Here is a 10,146-nt window from a genome sequence, read left to right on the forward strand (position 1 = left end):
TTTGTTTTCTTTGAAATGCTTTCACATTTTTTAATAAAATCAGTTTCCATTTTCTTCCATCCTCCCGTTTTGTGGGTCGCACTACGTTCTTCTTCTTCTATTAGTTCTGACTCCAGTCTCGACAGACAATAGAGGCGTTACACTGCCCCCATATGTTCCTGTAGTTGACTGCAGTTACAAAAACGCATTTACGTGGTATTAGTATACGACGGGTTGACAATAAAAGTCAGCAATTATGCCGACAAATCACTGCAGGCCTACTTGCTATCTGGTTAGCTGGCGTTGCACAAGAGGCTGTTCAGCAGTGTAAATTTGTAGAATTCCAATTATAGCGTTTGGGCATGCATGTCACGAATGGAACCGGGTCACCAGTTCTTACTGATGATGTGACTACTGATAGAAGTAACAGTGTACAATGCTATAAGCCTGCTCCATTTCAACCAAATGCTAATCTCTGTAATAAGATTTGCATTTGGTTGAATTCATGTGCAGAAAAAGTAAGAAAAGGGAAGAGGACTACTGGGTGTTTGAAGCTTTCTAATATCCATTTGTAGTGAACGTAGGAACCCCTGGTACTGGGTATTAGCTGGCTACACCAGAAGCCCCCCTCCCCCAAAGATTGGCTGCTGCTTCAAGAGGCCCAATTAGCAGACGTGTCATTGAGTTAAACAATTGATCAAATGCTCCAAAACTGATTGGACAAAGAATCACGATAAAGAAGTACGATGACACAAAATATACAAGGAGGATCCAAAAGCTGCATAAGACAAAGATGTAAAATTTTCTCAAATGAGTTAGTCCTCTGACCTTTACCCATCTCAGCCGGCTGTTAACATACTGAAGATGAAAATTATTTGAGGAAGGCCAAAATAACAGAAGCTACTGAAGGTGGTTGTAGTTTAGGCCCAGAAAAGCTTATTATCAATAAGAAGCCCACTAATAGATGCACAAATGCAAGGGTGGCATTGGCTGGAAGACACAATGTGATTTCTGATCAGGGACATATCACAAGGGTCACCAAACCAGTGACCAGACTCAAGAACACATCGATGAAATTAAGATCAACCTGTACTAGAATGATGGCAGATAAAAGTAGTGAGACGCCACAGAACAGATGACAATCTGAAGTGAAAAATGGTGGAGGCAGTGTAATGTAAGAGCATGCACGGCTTTCAGTAGCAATGTGTGACCAGTCTTCCCTGAAGATGTGACAGAACACAGAAGCAGCCAGACGACGTTTACTGGGATACAGTGCTGCTCAGATTCAGCCAAATTCAGTAAAGTTGATGGATAGTGCTTCACAGTAACACTCTCCAATGACCCAAGACCTACTAAGAAAGCTGGAGTTATGGATGTGGAATATTCTGTAATAACCAATTCATTCACCTGATGTCAACCCAAGCAAGCTGTACTTCAACTTGCTGTAGACAAAACTAAAGGTGGAAAGCTCTACGAACAAACAGGAACTGAAGACAGCTGCAGCAAAGGCCACGATAGAGGAGGAGGAGGAAACTTCTTGTTTGGTGATGGCTCCAGAATTCAGGTGGTTTCTCTCTGCAAAGGATACTCAAAGTATCAAACATGAAACCCATCTGTGGGGTTATGTTTAAAGGGAACCCCGACTATTATGACAAGTTACTCTAAATATGTTACAAATTATTTTTGTTTTTCATTAAATCTTTGGTGTTTAAAACTATTTTGGAGCCATGGGAGTAGCCATGTTTTTTCGCACACAATGCATTCTGGGACGATGACGTGTATTGGTTGTCGGTAGTATAGGTGCTTTCGTTCAGCTAACCTGTTTTGGTTTTTAAAGTATAGCAACCGTATTAATTAACTTGCCTATTAATGACCTGGTTACGACTTGGTAGACCAGCACTATCCGGTCTTTTGGTCTGACGTTATTAGCCATATCTGAGCCCAAACTCTGCTGCAAAAGTCAAAGGATCACTGCAGCATTACTAAGAGTTGAAAAACTGTCTAAATTTGTTCATCTGTAATAAAATGATCAGTGTGGCTGCTCTGCCAGGTGTAACAATTACGTGGCATCCATGAAAATGGGATTTATGACATTTAACTGAGTTAGAAGTTAGCAGGGAGTTAGCTTGCTAGCTTCCATCTAAATATAATTTACCATGTTCTGACTGAGAGATTTTTTATCAAATTAAAACGTACAGCTCTGCTATCACTTCCAACATAAATAATGACAGGAAAGTAAACAGCAGTGACGTTTGTAGAGTTACTGAAGTTGGGCTAGCTGGTATATAATGATGTGCTACGTGATCGCTAGCACGACAAGCTATGTTAGCATAACATAAACAGTAAAGCTGGAGGACGAACGCTAACGAATGGAAGACCTTTTTCCACTCGATAAAAGTTAATATGAGGGTTCCCAATGGTTAGGGGCAAATGCAATCGCATGGCAGGATCCTGTAAATGGACCAAACGTCAGTCAGGAGAACCACTGAGATAATCCATCCACAATATAAGGGCTGGGCTAGTTGCATCGTAAGGGTTTAAAAACTGAGCTTTAAAATGATTAGCAGTAATAAAAACCGTGAGAAGCCGACAGTGATCACTGACTGTTTTTAGGAGATTGTTGAGATTAAATCGAACAAGATACAAAGCATTAAAACATGTTAAAAACACAGTCTTATTAAATGCAGACTACTTTGGGCCCGCAAGCAGGATTCACAATGTTATCACTTAAAGACCGGATACCGGTCATGGAGGCTAACAAGTGCTGCCCAAAGAACATCTGGATTAAGACATACGGCTTCAAAAGGTTTTGGTGCTTTACAACAAACGCTCTCAGTCGCCGTTGCCATTGGCAAGCAGTAGCCACATAGACACCAGTAGTTCTCCCTCACTCTCTCGTCCTCGTCTGACGGATTGTTTTCATCTTCATCTAAACTAAGTGGTGGTTGACTATTTTCATGCTCTCTCTCGGTTTGCTCTGGTTCAAACTGGAAAGGCTGAACAGAAGCCATTTCCAGTGCGCTGCTAACTGTGAACTGGATGCGGTGCAACCGTATGACCTCACTACCCAGAGTGCATTGAGAAATAAATAACAATGGCAACCTACTGGTAAATCGGTTTTATATAAAATGTGCTTAAAAGGAAAACATTTGGTGTATTTTAATACCACATGTGTTTTATTGAAAGCACAGTACATATTTTAGTGCAAACATGTCTTAATAGCTGGGGTTTCCTTTAATTTTCCACTTACATTTGAACCAGAGAAAATGTGTTGAGCTTCTGTCACATTGTAAGGAAAGACTAGTCATCCATTGCTACTGGGAGCCATGCATGCTCATAGAATATCCTGCCTCTACCACATTTTACATTGACAACACATCTCTATGAAAGTTGAATTATTAAATTTGGTCAAATATTAAGGGCCTCAACAGTATATTGGTGCTGAAATTAAAAAAAAATGTTTGACCTGATTTTCAAATAAAGTTAATTTAACTATCGTTTTCAATTCTCTTAGCACCATATCCAGCACGTGAGACACATGGTCGTGATGTGGAGTCAAGCAGTGCGCTCACGTTAAGTTTCCAACTAAGTCAGGAAATCGGCTGCAGGATAATTAACAAAGACTGACCCCATCCCATGTCTTCCCAAGATTTTTAAGCAGATTACTAGCAAAAAAAAACAAAAAACAAAAAAACAAAAAAAAACCAAACATTTTCTTTTTGCAAAATTTCTTCATAACTAAAAAGTGACAAAATGAATAATAAAAAAAGTTAAAACATTCCCACTACAAATTCTCAGTCTGCTCTGATGCTTTCAAATACCCGTTTTTTTCCAGCCAGACTGCTATTTTGCGTTACAAATGACTAAAGCGATTTCATGCTTATTTAAACTGTACTTCTTCATTGCAGGTATTTTCCAAGCAGAGAGAAGACGAAGAAAAATTTCAATATGCAAAAATGGGCTGCATATCTGTCCTATACTTTCTATCAAAGTACAAAGACTCTCTGATAACTGTATGCTTGGTAGAGAAATATAGGAGTTCACATTGTTAAATGCCACGGCTGCAAACTCAGCAGTCATTATATCAGAGGTGTAGCCTATATGTTTGCTGCTAATAAAGAGCTGCTCCACTGTAGAGCACTAGTGCCAAATAAGGAACACTTACTTGCTGTGACCATGTGACAGGAAGTACAAGGCAAAACAGAATGACATTCAAGATCAATACAATATGCTTGACTGTTCAAAAGAAGGGTTGAATTCCAAGTCACTGACTTACTATAATTAGGTTCTTCCTTTAGAAGCGACAACCCAAGCTAATGTATATAAACACAACCTGCGCTAAGGCAATAACATGTCCGTAACCATGGTGTTAACTGGAGTCCAAATACTAGCCAGGAGACCCAAAGGAACCCACTCCCCATTTGCAAGACCTCCCAAAAGCAAAGCAAAGCTGAGCTGCAGATAGATGCTTCATGCTTTTCTGGCCTGATATTCCACCAACAGAGAAATCTATGTGCAAAGCAACTCAATAGTGCTCTGAGGGGGGGGGAATAGCCTGGTCTAGACTCAGTTCAGACTGCAATGCAGAGCTACGAGACAGCCTGCATTCACGTGGATGAGATGAAAACGAGGACCCAGCATTAATGAGCTCTGACATGCAACCTTGACTCCCAACGTCAACACCAGGTGAACGGAGAGGTGGGATGGCGCTGTGGCCGAGCCTGCCTCCATGCAACACACACACACCTCAACAAGACTAGCAGTTTAAATCAACGCCTGCGCCACATCACCACCCCACAGAGGTGCTCGTCTACCTTTCCAACTGCATCAGTTTGCGCATGAAGCCACAGAAGTTGACATTTTTCCCCGTCTCTCCCCCCAAGCAGGTCACAAGGTGGAGATGTGATAGCTGTTTGCGCCAGTATTTGCGCAGACAACAGCCGATTAATAAAATATTCAAATTAAACGCCTGGGATTATTATATAAGACTTATGTCACTGAGAAGTGATGCGTAATGCGCAGCCATCAGAGCATCCCCAAGCCAGCTGATGGGCTAAAAAAAAATACACAACACAAAATCAAATTGTCCATTCCGTTTACCTGAATGCAAAACTAAACCCTGCTACACAGCTGTAGAGACCTCCTGTGAATTATTAGAAAACACCCAATGAAGGACAGGCTGTACGAAGCCTTCGGGGGCCGCCGGAGTCCCAGTGGTCGTGCCCTTGATTATCAACACCGCTTGGAAGGACCACCACAGCACAAAATCCGGCCCATGTCCCCGGCTACAGCGGCGACTATCACTCGACCCCGATATAGCTTCCATTTCTCTTCCCCGGCATTGATATTTAACAAACTTGGCAATAAAAAGCAGATCCAAAACTTTGATCAGTGAGAATAAACGGAACCAGCACTACCTGAGCTGCGCAGCTCTTCCATAAATAACCTGGGAAAAAGGAGAGGCTAGACTGGCTTCCAAGTTGGGGTCCAGGAGAAACGTGGTTCAGGGTGTTCCGTTCCGCTCCCTCCCCTGCCCCTTCCTGCCGCAAACAGCCATTGGATTAGCGGCAGATCGAGGGGAGGAGAGCAGACACAGACTGCGCCATTGTTAAAATACCAACAAAAATCATCGCAACTTACTCGCATATAACAGATTAAAATAGAAGCAAATGTTTATCAAGATGGGCTAATGCAGTGTGCCACTGACAAGCACAGTCCCCAACACCTAAAAAAAGGAAAAAGAAAACGTGTTTCCCCCCTTCCACAACCCCTGTTCTTGTCCAGATTATCTGCTCTATAGGCGCACACATGCCCGTGCCAGCGAAACAGACCCGGGTTTCGAATAAAAAGCCCGATTTCTGCGATACCTGTGACGATGGGGGTTTTAATTGGAAAGTTACCCTACGCGGAGTCCACCCTGGCGCAATCACTGGCAAAATATACTCGGCAACCGCAAGGGGCGCCCTACTCTCATATATCACATGAACTGGCTTCATTTGTGTCATGCGGTGGTAAACAAGACCCGGAGAAATTCCCTTACCGTGTTTTACGTGAGCATCCTGTGAGTTACCTAAACTGTAACTAGGTATGAACCCATTACTATAACAACCAGAGTAATTTTGTCCCCACCCCCCCACCACACACCTCCCTCCTCCCCCAGCGGAAAACAGCACTGCCTGCCGTCCGCCATTAGCCAACTGAACAATACTGAAGACTAGAGGCGGCAGTAGCTACAGCACGCAGAGACGGAGAGGACCAAATCTGTTAAAATTAACTGTTTATTCATCCCTTAATGAGTCTTCACGCCCCAGTGTGAGTACTGTGAAACTCCCCGGGCATCCGGCTAACCCCCCCGCACAAGTTCCCCAAACTTTGGCCAATTAGGCGTAAAAGTAGAATACGAAAAACGTCTGTGAAATTCGCTTACCGGAGTAGAGCTCAAAACGGTGTAGCGCCACTTTTGTGCCTTGACATTAATCCGCGGAAGCGCGTGCGCACAAGTTTATATCCAAGATCATCTACTGAGCAGAGCACTCACTACGCAGAGCACTCACTACGCGTCAACAGCACGTTCACTCGCGTACAAAAACAGATATGAATTTCTGAGAACTCATTTATGGTTTGTGTTTACCTGCAACATATCTATTCACAGTTCTCAGTGAGACGGGATTCGGAGGAGTGATTTTATTAAGTCAGTAATTGTTACTCTGTGGACTCATGATAAATGTGAGGGAGGCCGAATGTTGTCTATTATAATGCTGTTGATTTTTGTTTTTTCATCTTTATTACACAATGTGCTTCCATCATAGTCCATTGTGATGTAGCAAGTAGGTTGTTGGGGCATCCTTCAATTTTGGACAGACTATGTAAGCTGCTCTGAAATGTAAATCTCAGGATGTTAACATACTTGTGGAAAGCATTTTAAAAAGGCCAAACGATTTTTTTGTTTGGCACATTTTCAACACTGAAAATGGACATAAACTGAAACTACAGGTAAACAATTGCTGGTAAAACCTCAAATAAGAGTACAAATTGCATAATTTGTCCCGCGCAAATCACCCCTTAGTTTTTGCCCCGCTGTTAACCTTCACAGCTAGCCGTTTATGTAATTATAAATTTTATATTCAATCGGTCTGAATTTGTAATTTTCATTATTAACAGTTATTACGTTTTATATTGAGGTTACTCTCCGATATCTAAAACACAGCTGATAGAAATTAACGACTGAAATAAAAATGATACACCGCGAGGAGCTCAAACTTCCTAAAAAACAAAACAAAACAACTACTTCCTCTTATTTTTATTGTAACCGGAAGTAACTACGGAGTGAGAGCTCCTCTACGATTCACCCTCTTTTCTTTTCCTCTTGCGCCTGCGCAGGAGGTCCAATCAGTGGCTGCATTGCAAGCAATTAAAAATCCATTAAGATGCTCGCACCTTATCCTCGATATATAGCATGTATCCCAGGTCAAGTGTGGCCAGTCCTGCTAGAAATGCACCTTAGTTATTCTTGATTTTTTATTTTGGGTCCCCTTTCTCGAAGCTTAACAAGCTGCATTGAAGTACACAGCTCGGATCCAATCAGGAACAAGGATCCGGGTTGAGAGAGTTCATGTTCTCAGCTGTGTCGGCTCAACATGGGTTTCCTCTCATAATTTCACCCAGAGACTCACCAGAAACCAAACGGCGGCGGGAAATTAATGACGCCCACCAGAAAGTGTTAGAAAAATGCCGCACACACCTTTACAAAGCAAAATTAAGCCCAGATCAAATTACACTGATTTAAGTAACTACTGATTTCAGTAGGCAGATGTGCAAATTATTACATGTAGAGGTGGGTAATCTATAGTTTAGTAGTAATTTTGTTATTACTTAAAAAAAAAAATCGGGGTGGCTCAAAGGTGGAATGAGCCCGTGATCACGTTTGTTAAATATGGCGGATCAGGTGCGTTCAAATGTCACACTGAAACGTGCGGATCAGATTCACTTAAAGGGTCGGCTGCCCAAAGAGATCAAAGAGAACAATTACAAAAGGACCGCCACCTCCTTACCCTCCTTACGCGCAGGCTATCTCTGAACTCACGAGATGAGGGGTAGCAATGGATGGAAGATACACGGATTTATTTCTAAGTCAGTCTGATGAGGCTGAGTGTCTGGTTGCCAGATCCTCTGGCTGTGCGCCGCTGCACAAAATGTCGGAGATTTCAGTTTCTCATAGGCGCAAATCACACTGAAATCTCTTTTTAAATACGATCCTCGATAAAGATCGAAGATGATGTGCCACACTGGCTATTATGAACTCACAGTGTTTATGTAATCAGCCTCTCTGTAATTCACGCGGTTTTAATAAACAATTGTGCGTTTTTTTGTTGTTGTTTTTTGCCCTGAGTTACACTGACCAACCAGCAGTTTATTACCACTAACATAGAGGAAATGACGCTGATAACATTGTTAGGATACAGTGGCGACTGGAAACCATCAGTTTGGAAGTTAAACTTTGTTGTGCAGTGTGAATACATGCTGCATTTTAGCTGTAGGATTTTATGTCCCTACTGCTCCACTACTTATGAACACATTTTGTAAAAACTGCATTAATTAACAACAACTGTTAGCAAACTCCCTCCTTAAAACATCTACTTTATTTAAAAAGGGCAAATTAAAAGAAAGGCTCCATGTCTTTTCCGGGGCTCTTGGCTTGAGATCTCTTTCATACGCGTGCAGTGTTGTTGGTCCTTCCTTCTCATATGGATTCGCTCAAATAGCTTCCCAGAGAAGTAAAATCCATCACGCTGCTGTGATACATGCTGCTGGTGGTTTGGCATGGTCTTGCTTAAAGATGCAAGACACTGTTTGAAACAGATGTTTGATGTTTTGCTTTAAAGCATGTTCATATGATAGTAATGATCATGGGTGTACAAGTTATATGTGCAGCAATAAAACTCCTTGCCTATAGTGATCTTGGGTCCAGCCTGTGGTATTTCTGGATTTTTGTTTAAATGTTATTTTTGTCCCCCACATTGCACTATGAGTTTGGGATGAACTGTAGTTGCTGAGGATCCTTTTCACAAGTGTTGCTGAGCCCCTGCTGTGATTTCTACAACTGAATTAAGTCTGTTTTTAAAGTGCTGCCCGAAAGCTTGCCTAGTTTTCCAAGAATTCTCTGACTGAGCAGTGAACCCCTCGCCATCATGACCTCTGAAACACTCAGCTCGACTAGTATGCTCTGTTTATACATGCCATCATTTACTCTGTGAGATGTTTCATTAGCTGCCTGTTTTTGTTTAGCAACTTTCCAATCTTATCATCCCCACCAGAACATTAAAGCATTTAACCATATAAACTTAAATACATCTGAGCTACTGTGGTTAGCACTGTTGCTGCACAGCAAGAAAGTCCTGAGTTCAATTCCACCATCAGGCCCGGGTCTTTCTGCGTGGAGTTTGCATGGGTTCCCCCCAGGTACTCTGGCTTCCTCCCACAGTCCAAAGACATGCAGTTAATGGGAATAGGTTAACTGGTTAATCTAAATTGCCCATAGGTGTGAATGTGAGAGCGAATGGTTGTCTGTCTGTATGTGTTAGCCCTGCGACAGACTGGCGAGCTGGGATAGGCTCCTGCAACCCTGGAAAGGATAAGCGGAAGCAGGTGGATGAAAAATATAGTTTCTACTATGGAGATGCATGTAGAAATGTCACAAGTAATAAATGATGAAGTTGTGATTTTACCCATTCTCAGTAACATTCAAAACAGTAGGAGAGAAACTTGTAATGCTTTCCAATGAAAGTTATTCTGGTGTAAGCATTACTTACACATTATTTAGGTAAAGGATGAGTTTCTCTTCTACTTCTGTCTGTGTGCCAAAGAGGGATTCCAGAAATGTATTGACAAACAGATTAGCAGTTCAATATACACTTTTCACCTGTCATTTTTCCTTGCGAAGCTTTAAAATGATTTACACGTAATGACCAATAAAATGATCTTACAATATTCAGTCTCTCTCTTTAAAAGTGGGAGCTGTTCTTTGCTACTCTACAATACTCTTAGATTTTGTTTAGTTGGAATTATCTTACTCGATTTATTAAAATGTTGAGGACTCTACATTATTTAAATGAGCAACAGCTCAACCATAATGATGCATATCATATTAATACGTAGCAGGACAAAGTA

General features: G+C 41.7%; 1 protein-coding gene across 2 annotated transcripts in view; it reads right to left on the bottom strand.

Moving 5' to 3' along the window:
- zmym2 (zinc finger, MYM-type 2) overlaps nt 1-6,519 on the bottom strand; it is a 32,366-nt gene extending 25,847 nt beyond the window's left edge. Inside the window, exon 1 of one of the 2 annotated variants that reach the window (XM_040034654.1) lies at nt 6,407-6,519. The gene's annotated coding sequence lies outside the window, so the exon portion shown is untranslated. Of the gene's footprint in view, nt 1-5,396; nt 5,970-6,406 lie in introns of those variants that run through there. The other variant, XM_040034655.1, reaches the window with a different exon arrangement.
- Nucleotides 6,520-10,146: the final 3,627 nt, after the last annotated feature.

Source organism: Simochromis diagramma, unplaced genomic scaffold, assembly GCF_900408965.1.
Source record: "Simochromis diagramma unplaced genomic scaffold, fSimDia1.1 OVJJ01000091.1, whole genome shotgun sequence".
NCBI lineage: Eukaryota > Metazoa > Chordata > Actinopteri > Cichliformes > Cichlidae > Simochromis > Simochromis diagramma.